Raw genomic sequence first — 12,392 nt, forward strand, 5'->3', positions numbered from 1 at the left:
TTTTTTTTTTTTTTTGTTTTTTTTTTTTTTGCGTTTCGATGGGAGGAGAGGGGGTGGGGACTAGGAGGAAATTTAGATGATTGGAATTGGGAGGCGAGAGAAGAAAGATCTGAGAAGGATGTTTATCGGATTGAAAAGAATTTGGTCGTTTGGCGATGATTCAAGTTGTTTGAATCGGGTTCGATTCGATAATTGTCGATTTAACTCGATTCGATTAACTTCTCCTCCTATCCGCACCAGATACGAACGATTAATATTCAATTATTCCTACGTTTCACGAAGGAGAAAAAGAAAAATAAAAAAATACGCGTGAAGAGATGGGTGGGTTTTGAAGAGTGATAAAGATCTAGAACCCGAAACCAGGTAAGAACAACACGTTGGGCGAAGATCAGAATCACTTGATAATCAACAACGATAATCAAGTACCAATTAATAACAAACCTATCATACCTGGCTGGTCACCATAAATTGCATACCTATTATGTTTCATATCTAAGTACATGAAGAATTCACTCCGCTATTTACAAAATTAGCGCAACATTTCTCAATCTTTTACACGATTAATTATTCGTAGAAGAAACAACCCCAATCAATTTATCCCCGAACATTTTTCTCTTCTCATTTTTCTCCCCGTTTTTTTTTCGGTCATAAAACGATCAAAAAGCAAGAATTAAAGAGAAGCAAGGATTTGAAGCCCCGATAAGCCGAGGATTAATTAAAAACTAGCAAATTAGAACTAACCATTCAAGAGATTCGTTGGATGATCGTTGGACGTCCAACCAAACGCAATAATTCCGCGGACGAGATTCTACCCTTCTCTCTTCGATTATTCTCATCCTCTCCTACCTTCGTCTCTACCCTCCTCCCTCTCTCTCTCTCTCTCTCTCTCTCTCTCTCTCGTTTCGTTTTTTTCCACGTTCCTTTCGAGCTCGCCGCCGCCTACGGCCGTTTCATTAATCTCGCGTCTCTCAATTTATTTTGTACGTCTTGTTAGGTGCCCCGGCCCGTTTCTCGGGTGGTTATGTCTCACTCACGAGAGAGGAGGGGGGCGATCCCGTGTTGGGGTGATAATGAAAAGCGGACGACCGGACGGGAGAGGAAGTCCACGCGTGGTGGGAGGAGGAGGAGTCGAAGGAGGAGAGGAAAAGAAGAAGAAGAAGAAAAAAAAAGAAAAAGAAAGGAATATGGGAGGAGAGAAGAAGAGGGAGGAGAAATCGGTGCGGAAAGTATTGCACTAAGCTCGTTCGCCTTCCCGTTTGCCGATCGTGAGTCATGGATTCGCGCCGGAACAGACGATCTGGATTAGATGTCAGCCTGAGAGAAATTGAGAATGATTATTGAGAAGGATGAGATGTACGGTTCTTTTTTTTTTTTTTTTTTTTCGGTATTAACGAATGTTTTGGCGCGATGATATTTCGATAGCGATAAGATTTTTCTATTTGTATCGCGATAAAAGTCGCATTCACGTAAATTCGCAAATGAAACTTTGAATTTTCATAAAAAAAGAAAAAAAAGAAACGTAAAAATTCTGTCAGGAAGTCATATATGAATTGTCGAGAGGAATCAAAGTGTCTATAGTGGTTAAGACAGTGGAGAAATTATGAATGGACATTTTTTTCTTGGAAATGCGTTTTTTCCAGGAATCTATCAGTTGTCTGGAGTTTGGGATAGGTCAATGAGGAGGGTGAGCAAGGCAACAAGAAGAGAGAAATAGTGAATTAAAAATTATCCTTTTTACACGATGATATCTGGAGAACCGGGAATTATATAGAGATAAACGAAAAAGGGTTTCGAAGATAAGATTTCGCGTTTCCAATGATCGTTCACTCGTTGATAGAAAACTAATATCTTCGAAGTTATAACGATTTAAAGTTTTCCTAATTTTAATCAAGATTGTATTTTCCAATCATATTGGGACGAGTGAAAAAGCATTTTAAAGAGAAGATTCAACGCTTCTAACCATCTTCGATCCCTCGACAAAGAATCCTTATCTTTGAAATTATGGCGGTTTAAATTTTACCTAATTTTTCACCTATTTCATCTATTTCGATTAAAATCGTTTCTTTATCGAATTAAACGATTATCTATCGAATATCTTCGTTTAAGAAAATAAAAACTCGTGATAGATTGTTAAAACGCCACAATGGAATATCTTAACTTTGTGGCCCAACTACGAGATTACTTACGAAATCACGACAAATCACCCTTAACAAAGCTTCTGTCGCCGTGCTCGACCGGTTCGAACGAGGGAATCGTGTAATTAACGTGTCCGATCATCGTGATCATCTCTTAACACGATGTGGCGGCCGATCAAAAACGTTCTCCTTATCGTTTCCATCGATCTTTTCCTCCATGCTCGTCCCACAGGACCGAAAAAGGGGACCCGCCCGGTGTGCACTGCTGACGTGTCCCCGTTTGACGAGCCACCACGGGGACGTTTCCTGGCCCACGGCTGCGAGCATCCACGAGCCGATTTTCCTTCAAATTTACGCACGATCCACAAATAAATATCCCCGTGGTCGCGTAATAACGATTTTCAGCAATTTGGGGATTGTTGGATTTTCGAAAATTTTCTTTGACGTTTCTCTCTTTTTTATTTTTTTTTTTTTTTATGAAGTAATATTCGAATTTTTAACGTTTCTTATTTCTTATAAGCATGTTATCCATGCTTAACATTTTTCGTTTATTTATTTATTTATTTATTTCTTTTTTTGAAAGTCAAATAATTAATATTTATTCGTATATAATATGTATGAATATTATTCATATTCAATATAATATTTATTTATATAATTTCGAAAATGTGTAACTCGTATGTATCGCATAAAGATACTTTAAAATCGTTAAAATTTTTTTGGTAAATCGTTATTGCTCGCTTACGAGCAATATGTTTCCTTCATTGCGACAAGCGTATGAATCCTTGGTACTCAGAAACTTGGAGAAACATTCGAAATTATCCGGGAACTTTTTCAGAGGAAAACAAAATGGAACACAAAAACTTTCCCCTTGTTACTTCAACGAGAGAGTATCTTTTGAATCATGGTGATTTATGTTTGTATCGTACATGTCCATTACGAACGAGAGCAGGCAAACTTTCGGCAATTATCAGGTATAACCGTGACGATTCTTTGCGCGTCGTAATGGAAGAAAAATATCGAAATGATACCCAATTTAAGACGATCGTGGCCGTGGAACGTATTATCGAAAATGACTGTGGAAACAATCTTTATCGTCCAAACATCGTATCCCCAATTCGTTCTAATAACCGCGTATCAAGAATTTTAAAGAAAATTTCAACAAAATTCTCCATCCGTTTCGTTCACAATCAAACTAGAGACTAACTAGAGATTAACAGACAGATAATTTTTATAATTATATGCAGAAACAAGCACGGATTAAAAGATGAATTCTATTCCATTCGAATTGTTAATTCCGCGAAAAAATTCTTTATGCAGATATATTCAGAGATAGACGTACAAGATACAAAGCTAAGAGGCCGAAACGATTAGTTTTCCTGTATTTAAAATTTCATTTTTTTCCTCAGATAAATATATATATATATATATACGGTTATCTGTATATCTAACGACGAATCAGGAAGGATCGATCTACGAGAGAGATCGTTTATAATAGAAACCGAGCGAAGGAAATCGACTTGTGGAGGCTGTTACGTTAATTAGGGGACAATCCCCTCATCAATCATGTTACGCAAATTCTGCTCCAACGTTGTGTTTTCGCGATTTTTTACGTAAGCGTTTTACGATGCGCGCGTAATTAACGATTCATTTTTCTTACGCGGTGTCCAAAGAAGAATCCTTGAAACGCTCTATTCCCTAAACACCAAGTGAGGATGACTCGCATTCGTCGACAATTTTCGAGATCGATCGGTTTTAATAGAAGAGCTATACATCGTGTTTCGATCGACCATCTCTTCAGAAGAGTAACTTTCGAGAAACTTTAGGATAGAATTGTTAATAATTCGTCTAACACTCGATTATATTATAGTTAAAATTTATATATAATATTCGCGATAAATTACCACGTGATTGTATCCGTTTCCATTGGTAATTAATTTTAAAATAATTTGATCAATTGAAAATTAAAATAGGAAATATTTAAACATCTCCTAATCTCCTCCAAACTGTTTCTCTGTACTCTTATATTTTTTCTGCGTGATTTAAATGTATTATATGATAAAATGATACAATTATTATTCCGAGTAAATTATTCATAAAGATTAAAAAAATTTATACATACCATTGTAAACGTCAAACTCTGTTTGAAACGATGATGATGGTTCGTATGTACCAACCTGCGAAATTATGTACCAACCTTGAAAGACGATCAAAAATTACCATGAAAAATCACACGGGATGAAATTAAATTAAATTTCGATATATCCGATTAAAAGTTGCAGAAGAAATTTTCAAGAGAGAGAGAGAGAGAGAAAGGAAGAAAGAGATATTTGTCTCCTTATCCACTCCTGGAGAATAATGAAAGGCGATTAAAAAAATGGGCGTTAATTAACATTCGCGTTAATTACCTGTTACAAGACGATCGATCGTGGCTGCAGGAGACACGGACGTATTAATTCGCGGGCAGGAAGAGCGAAGTAGTCTCTCTATCACGGCGTTCCGGATATTCCATTTCCACCTCGTTGCACGGTACCACGGTGATATAAATGCTAATTCGTGACGGGCATCTCCGATCGAGACTAGAGGAATCCGTACCTAATTTTCCTGCTGCCAAGGGATTCGAGGCAGGAATAGAGACAGCTGTTTCTCCCCAGGAACACGAGAAACACGTCCCACTTTTCGCGCCAACTTTGACACATGCGCGTGCCGTGCTTTTAATTGCATAATCCTCATCATCGTAATTCACGGCTCCCTTCAATCCTCCCTTCTCGTTCCTGAAAATTGGACCAAGATATCAGTTGCGGACGATGGATTACGATTAACCAATCGATGGAATCGATGTGTCACTGGATGGAACGATAAGATGCAAGAAGAGAATGTTATTGAAAATTCATTAAACACTTAAGGAAAAATAATTAAAAATATCAAGTGGATTATCTATAGATAAATTAGTCTTTTTTGTAATTATGAAATTTGAAGCGTGGCTCTCCTTAAAAAAAATCAGATTCCAAATCTTTTTTGACGTTGTAATACATGTTTGTCGTGAATTCCAACTCGTCGTTCGGGAGACAAAGCAAGAGATATATCGGTTTTCGCGAAGGGAAGCAAAAATTTATGCTGATTAATTTCGATAAATCAGGGAAAACAGAGGAATGGAACGTGGGCAGGGTCGAGACACCAACGACGAGACGTGACAAGCGAGAAAACCGGAGGAGGATTATTAAGAGGCGTCCTCGTGTACGAATATCGTGATATGGATATCGCGTGAGAAACACGCTCGTGGATTGCATGCCCTGAACGTGTTACTGGTTTTGTCCGCGTAAATTAATTACACCCCGTTATTTCTTCTGTTTTCGCGATCACCATTAACCGGAATATCGATCGGCATTCCCATTCGTTTTCGAAATCAGCTCATGCATGAAAATATCCTTGATGAATTACATTTGAAGTCGCTTCGAATATCTGGGATATTCAGATCAATTACAAGTACTAATTATATCCGTGTATATACTACTCTCGTATATACATTTTCTACAATTTTTATAAATTATTTATATAATTATTCCTAATTCGTCGTTAATATTAAATATTATTTATTTTACAGTACTATTTCACCTCGTTATTAAATTATCAATTTGAAGAAAAAAGAAGTATATTTAATATCTTTGCTTTTCTACGAACAGAATTCGTTTGGAATTTAAATTTGTAAGATCCGCGTTAAAATTCCTCAATAACAATAACAGTTCGATTACCGTTAAACAAAATCGAAATCCACGCGCGAAAATAGTGGAAATATGGAAATGGATATCGAAACGAGTCTGAGAAATTTTATTTATACCCCTCTCGTTAATCGAGCCGATTGCAGGGGGTGGGAGGATGAATTTACCAGTTTTCGACGTAAACTGATAACGAAGCATCACGTGTCCTATTATCGACCACCGTGCTAGGCAATAAATGTCGATATATGCCTAGTGGCACATGCGCGCGCGCGTAATCGGGTCCCCCGCATGTTTCATCCTATCAGAGTGCTGCCATAGTCGATGGCATCATTGATAGCGCGAAGACATTGCGCGAATCTATCGTCTTCTTGATTCACCGATCCCAACTTGAATAATCCCCTTCGAATAATTCCTCTTCGATCTTCGTTTTATACATATATATATATATATTTTTTTTTTCTCTCTCTGATTATTCAAAAAGGGTTGGTCGGTTTCGCGCCACTTGGTTCGATCGAATCCGATCCGAAGTCGATAAAAGGGGCGGAAATGAAATCCTAAATTGAACGTGTCGGCAGAAATAAGGTGTAAAGTCATGGTAAATATAATAAAAGCGCATGGAAGGGATGGCTTCGTTTTAAACGAAGCAAGATAGATAGAGCAAAGCTTCTTAGAATTGGTTTGAACGAGAGAAATAGGCTGACGTGTGATGAATCGTTGTTCCAACTGTTTCTTTTTCATTTGTACGTACGTATAGTTGGACGTATATGGAAGTGCTAGTGGGCAACAATCAGATTTGGTTGTTAGGGATAGCGGATGGAAAAGATAGATAAAACGAGAAATGTGGAACGACCGAACGTTCTGGTAGCCGATAACACCTCATCACTCGATTACCTCGCATTCAGTCTCGAATATTCGAGACGTGTGCAACTTTGAAAATATTACGGGGAGGAGGGGGGTTATTTAGGTTTTGATTAATCGAGATGCGTCGCATTTGATAACTCGAGGTGAACTGATTGCCAACTGTTTTGTCGATGCCGCGATCGACATTCAATAACGGTATATTTATATTGTGCAATTTTGTTTCTTCTTTTTTATTTCAACTATTTAATCTGAGGCGAGTTGAGATTTTTAAAATTTTGGAAAATGAGTTGATCGTGAGATCGTAAAATATGTAAAGTGTCAAATAAGAAACGTAAAGTAGATAGATGGGTGTTCGTCTGACTAGTTACAATCCTAATCCCCTTCGATCTCCTATATTCAAAGCAATCCTGATTAATTTCGACAAACTATTCTACATCATATATCGTCCAATTTAAAATACGAATCATAATTAATTAATTTTAAGAAAATCTAACTAAATTTTTATCACAAAAACAGCACAAAATAATTCCATAGATATTGATCTATTACTTTTCTAAACTACAACCTGCTAAACTCTCCAAGTTAATTTAGAATATCAATAATTTAATTAATCCAAACTTGTATTGTATTTCTCAAATCCCGCATCCAAATATATACTGAAAACCATTGGAATAACATTAACAGATCAGACATCGATTAATAAAAAAAAATCCTCAAGATAAAGAACAAGAGGATGGAGGAGGATATCGGGTGTCCCTCGAGCAGTGCTTCGAAAGGTAAAGGAGCCGTGTAGCCGGTTAATTCGGTAGCCGAGAGCGTATTAGCTAAAGCGGAAGGTGGTAAAACTGAAAAATCAAGGGTCCCAGGCGCGGCGCGGGTCGCGCGCGCTCTGCCCCGTGGTGGGGGTAATAACGTGAAATTAGGAGCTAATGTGGATCGATGTGCCCTGCCGACGTCGTGGCTCGACTGTTTTAAGAGCGGATAATAAAAACGAAACGATTTCGCTTCGGAGGCATCGGGGCCCGGCTTCGCCTGAGAGGGGAAACGAAAGCGGCACGCGGGCGGAAGAGGCGTTTCCACGGAGAAATCCACCGACTTCTTCGTCCAACTTTTGCCCCGCCTACGCCTCCGTGCTTCCCTTCCCCCACCACGATTCCCCCGCAGGGAGAGGGGTAAAGCCCCCCCACCGCGCGGCGCGCTTCGATTGCCAACCGACGCGGCGAACGTTCGCCTGGCGCAAGTCGCCATGGAAACCGACGAAAAGCGTCGCCCGGGATTGTTCGAAACAATTATCCGCCGCTCAATTCCATGCCCGCGCTAGTTCCATGCTATCTCTTTGGCCTACACGCCGGATGAGACGAGAATTTCCTCTCCGAGGTGGAATAAAAATTCATCCTTCGGCTCGAGATCGTCCAAACTGTTGTGCAAGGTTCGAGGAATTTTTCCGAAAAATTGCTTGGTCGGTTGGAAGATGTTGGAAGATGTTGGAAGATGTTTGAAGCGGTCAGCAAGGGTTGGGATTGGATTCCTTGGTCTTCAGAAATTTAGATCTGCTTCCAACTCTTAGGGGATACGTGTTTGAAGATGTTGTAACGTGTTTGAAGAGTAGATAAATTAAGCCAATAGTAAGGTAAATTGGATATCTAAATCTTATGCTTATAGGTTTCTGGATTTGAGGTATTGTAAATCATATGAACAATTGTTTGAAGTGGTAACTTTTTCTCGACCAGAAATCCTCTTCCATTTTGAGAAATCTTTCAAAATTTATTAGTATTTCCAATTTTTAGATGAATGTGTTTGAAGATGTGTCGTGTTTGAAGAAACAAACGACAAATTGAATCGATAGGTAAGGTAAATGAATACTTAAATCTGGATGATCGAGATTTATAGTTGGAAACTGTTGGAAGTGTTAGGTTTGGGATCAATTCACAAAGCCGAGATGGTGTCATATCGATGGTAATTGATGTTCAACGCCTGGTTTTGGCTAGCCTCAATACCGAGTCATATTTGGAAAGCTTGGATTAGATGATTAGGTCTGGTCAATAGACTTCAATTTAAACACTGTTCCAGCTTATGATTGCTAGATCGTTAAGTTAAATAGATAGAGGCTCGTTTTGTATAGATTCATTGTGGCGATAACTGAATGCGAATTATAATTGGCATTCGCGTTATTTTATTTATAGATTGACTCAATTTGAGCTAGCTGTTCTACAAGTATCATGCTTCAAATTAATATACGGAAGATAAAGTGATCCCCACGAATAAAAATATTCCAAACAATACAGGAACAATTAATAATAACGAGGTATTGTAATTTCAACAACCGTTCTTAAATTCGTTCATCCAATTTAATCGTCCGTTCAACTAATTACCATCTCATTACAAAGAGGTGGTTACATAAAAAAAAAAAAAAAACGAAACATTAAAATATAAACTTTATGACAAACCATTCCTTTCTCACCTATTGTATTCCCTTCTCTCAAACTAAATTAAACAGAATCCCATCGAGGCGAGAGAAACAAGATATACGAGATTTCAAGTAAGAAAGAATTACTCAAATCCAATCCACTGTTATCGCCTTACTTTTCCTATTCGCACGAATGGGGTGAAAGAGGGTAGTATCGCTCTAAAAAACAAACGGGAACGAACGCAACTCTGAATACCCCTAAATACTTTTAGATTCTAAATCTTTAGAGGATCCGCGGAGGAATAAGGGGGAAAAGTATTCCGCAAATGTTTCCTGGAAGATGGCTGAATAGTAGCTACACGTATTCCGCTCGAGTTTTACTTCAGCACATCCCAGCCAAGAAACGAACCATGGTGTGCGTGTGTATGTATGTGTGTGTAAAAGTTTGCGTGGTTAAGGGCATCGCGATTCGAGCAAATGTGTTTCACGCTCCGCTAAGCGACGGCTCGATTGGAGATCAGAAAGATGTACGGCATTCGCGACTGCCTCCTTGGAATATATAAAACTTTACGTACAAACGAAATGAAAAATTCCGTACACTCTGTATAAAAATTACGTTATCCGTATTACATTTCCTCCCCTATCTGACATCTTAAATAGTTCCTCTCTCCTGCGAGAATAGTGCGAGAATAATGGAATTAAAATTGGACTCTGGTGTATCGTAACCACATTGGCACGTTTGAGTGCATTGAAATAAATTTTTGTTGACGACCCGAAATTTTTTGTTATAATTTTTATTCAACTTATCCAATCGATTAATTTATTATTCTTTAAGTTTATGGTTTTTCTTTTTTATGAAGAAATATGTTGTATGTCGTACATTCTAAATTTTTGTATTTATACTCGATGATGGATTATTGAAAATTCTTTTATCTGTTCAAATCAATTTTCCAAATAATTCATAATTCGTTTGATCATCGAGAATCCTTTCAATTATCTTCTCAAATAAATTCTTCCCAATAACTTGGTATTCATCCAAGATTGAATTATCGAGGATTCCTTCCTTCCTGTTCCATATGTCTCCAATGACTTAGGGGTTTACACGAATCCTTTCGTTCATTCACAATTTTCTTTCGAATAAATTTCCCTCCCGTAAACTCGACTCGTTGTCAATCTTCGCCCAACAATCATAGAAATATCTTAACACTTATCCCAATTAAATTCTCCAACCGATCCAAACTCCACTCGAAACGATACCATCATCCTCACTATATCATCCCCCTCTCTCTCTCTCTCTCTCTCACCCCCAACAAACGAACAAACAATAACGAGAAACGGGAAAAAACCATATCCAAAGAGAGAGACTTTCCAAAGAGACTGTATAGCCTCTGTTATTTTCGCGAACATCCAGATATCGTTTCCGCATCACGTCCCCGCTATTCGCCTCGGTTCACCTGGAAATAAATACGTTTTCCCTTATCGTCCCCGGCCGGCCGATCGGTGAACGACGATCCCCGCAACCTCGAAAGGGGGTTGAGGGGGGAGGAGGGGGTATAAACCGTCAGAAAATCTTTATTACAAGGATAGGAAAGCAAATCGAGTTTGGAAACGTGCGATCCGCACCTGGGCCATTTATCGATGCCTTTTGGAAAAACGAGAACCGCGTGTTCAACGGAATATTGGCACGCTTTTTCACCAACGAGTTGTTCATAATTATAGTTATCCGTGGGGAATCGGGCGGGGAAGGAGACGGTAATTAAGACAAGAACCGATCTCCTTTTAACTCCTTAAACGTCTCCTTTCCTTTTCTTTTCTTCTTCTTTTTCTTTTTTTTTTTTTTTTCTTCGTTTTTGGTTTTTTCGATCGACGCCAATTAACAATTCGGGGAAGCGTATTAAAGATCGAGGATCGATCTCCCGGCAAGATTACACGCATACATACATAGAGGCAGATTAACGTCGTTATTAATTACTACGTTCTTCGACTACGTTCAACTTTCCACTCGTTTATCTTAATTAATTGTTTCGTTTCTCGTATATGGGCGACGTCTAATAATTTACTGTTTATTATATTTAACGTTATTAGTGTCGTTTGGGTTTATTGGATACGAGCGCAAATGTGTAGTTGGTAGTAGGAAAAGATTCTTATCTCGTGTTGGTTATTATGTGATAGATTTTTTTTATTTACGTGTAAAAGTGGAAATTTTTTCCAGATCACCAGATTGCTGTTCGTATTTTGATATCGTAGATATTTCTTAGCACGATTCGAATTATCTCTGAATGTTTATTATCCTTACGTTCGTGGATAATATTCAATTTCGTGTACTGGAAAAAAATATAATTAACATTATCTCCTTTACTTTTCGAATAAATTAATTTACATTCTTACTCTCGTTAAATGATTATCGCAAATCTAGAAGCTAGACTTTCAATACATTCCCATCGAGAAAATCTCCACAAAATTCGAAACATTCAATTCGTTAGAATACTCGCATAATTAACGTTGAAACACCGGGCGCCAGGATTTCAGAGTGCATAACGGATCAGGGGACAGCGTTAACAAGAACGGTTTAACCGAAAGAATATATATATATATATATTTAACAGTAATTCGTGGCGCACACGTGGCCGCGCGCAGAATGATTCAGATGCTCATTGTGCGCCACGAAGCTGCACCACAGTTCGGGCATCAATAACGTCTAATCACCCTGACGTAGAACCGATCCTGCTTGGTCCTGCGGTGCAATTTCGTCCTCTAAGCGTTCGCCACAAATCACACCCCGACGCGATTTGGGAGCCCCCCGCCCGACATTTAAACTCGGCCGGATTATGGTCCAGAGCCTCTTGCGCGGGCCGATAATTAATCGCCCCCGATCTGTTTTACGATCGTCTCTAATCACGTCGTTTCAAAGTGTTTAAAAGTATTCCAAGTCAATTTCCAGAGTTTATCCCGCTTCTTCCTTTTCCTCCATTACGAATTGCCCAATTTTTTTTAAGGGAGAACTTTCGTATGAATTATTAAAATTTTTTTCTTTTTCAAGTCTAGCGAGTTTACTTTACGTCGAAACGTCACTTCTTGTCACTTTATAAGCTTCTTTTTTTATTAAATTTATTGATGGAATCTTAAACAAGAATAAGTAGAAAATTATTTTTAAATGACATTTTATGAAATTTGTACGAATCAAGTTTTTGTTTTAATATTCCATTATATTAATCACCTACGTTTGTCGTGGAATATATATTATCAAAAAAGAATTAAACATATCTGAAA

General features: G+C 38.2%; 1 protein-coding gene across 3 annotated transcripts in view; it reads right to left on the bottom strand.

The window, feature by feature from the left end:
* LOC122719426 overlaps window positions 1-12,392 on the bottom strand; it is a 196,327-nt gene that overhangs the window by 110,945 nt on the left and 72,990 nt on the right. For 2 of the 3 annotated variants that reach the window (XM_043945202.1, XM_043945201.1), the window contains exon 2: window positions 4,544-4,909. The exons of the other annotated variant lie outside the window; for it this stretch is intronic. The gene's annotated coding sequence lies outside the window, so the exon portion shown is untranslated. The remainder of the gene's footprint in view (window positions 1-4,543; window positions 4,910-12,392) is intronic. 3 annotated transcript variants of the gene reach the window in all.

The sequence above is a fragment of the Apis laboriosa genome, unplaced genomic scaffold (genome assembly GCF_014066325.1).
Source record: "Apis laboriosa isolate Shangri-la unplaced genomic scaffold, ASM1406632v1 scaffold78_cov150, whole genome shotgun sequence".
NCBI lineage: Eukaryota > Metazoa > Arthropoda > Insecta > Hymenoptera > Apidae > Apis > Apis laboriosa.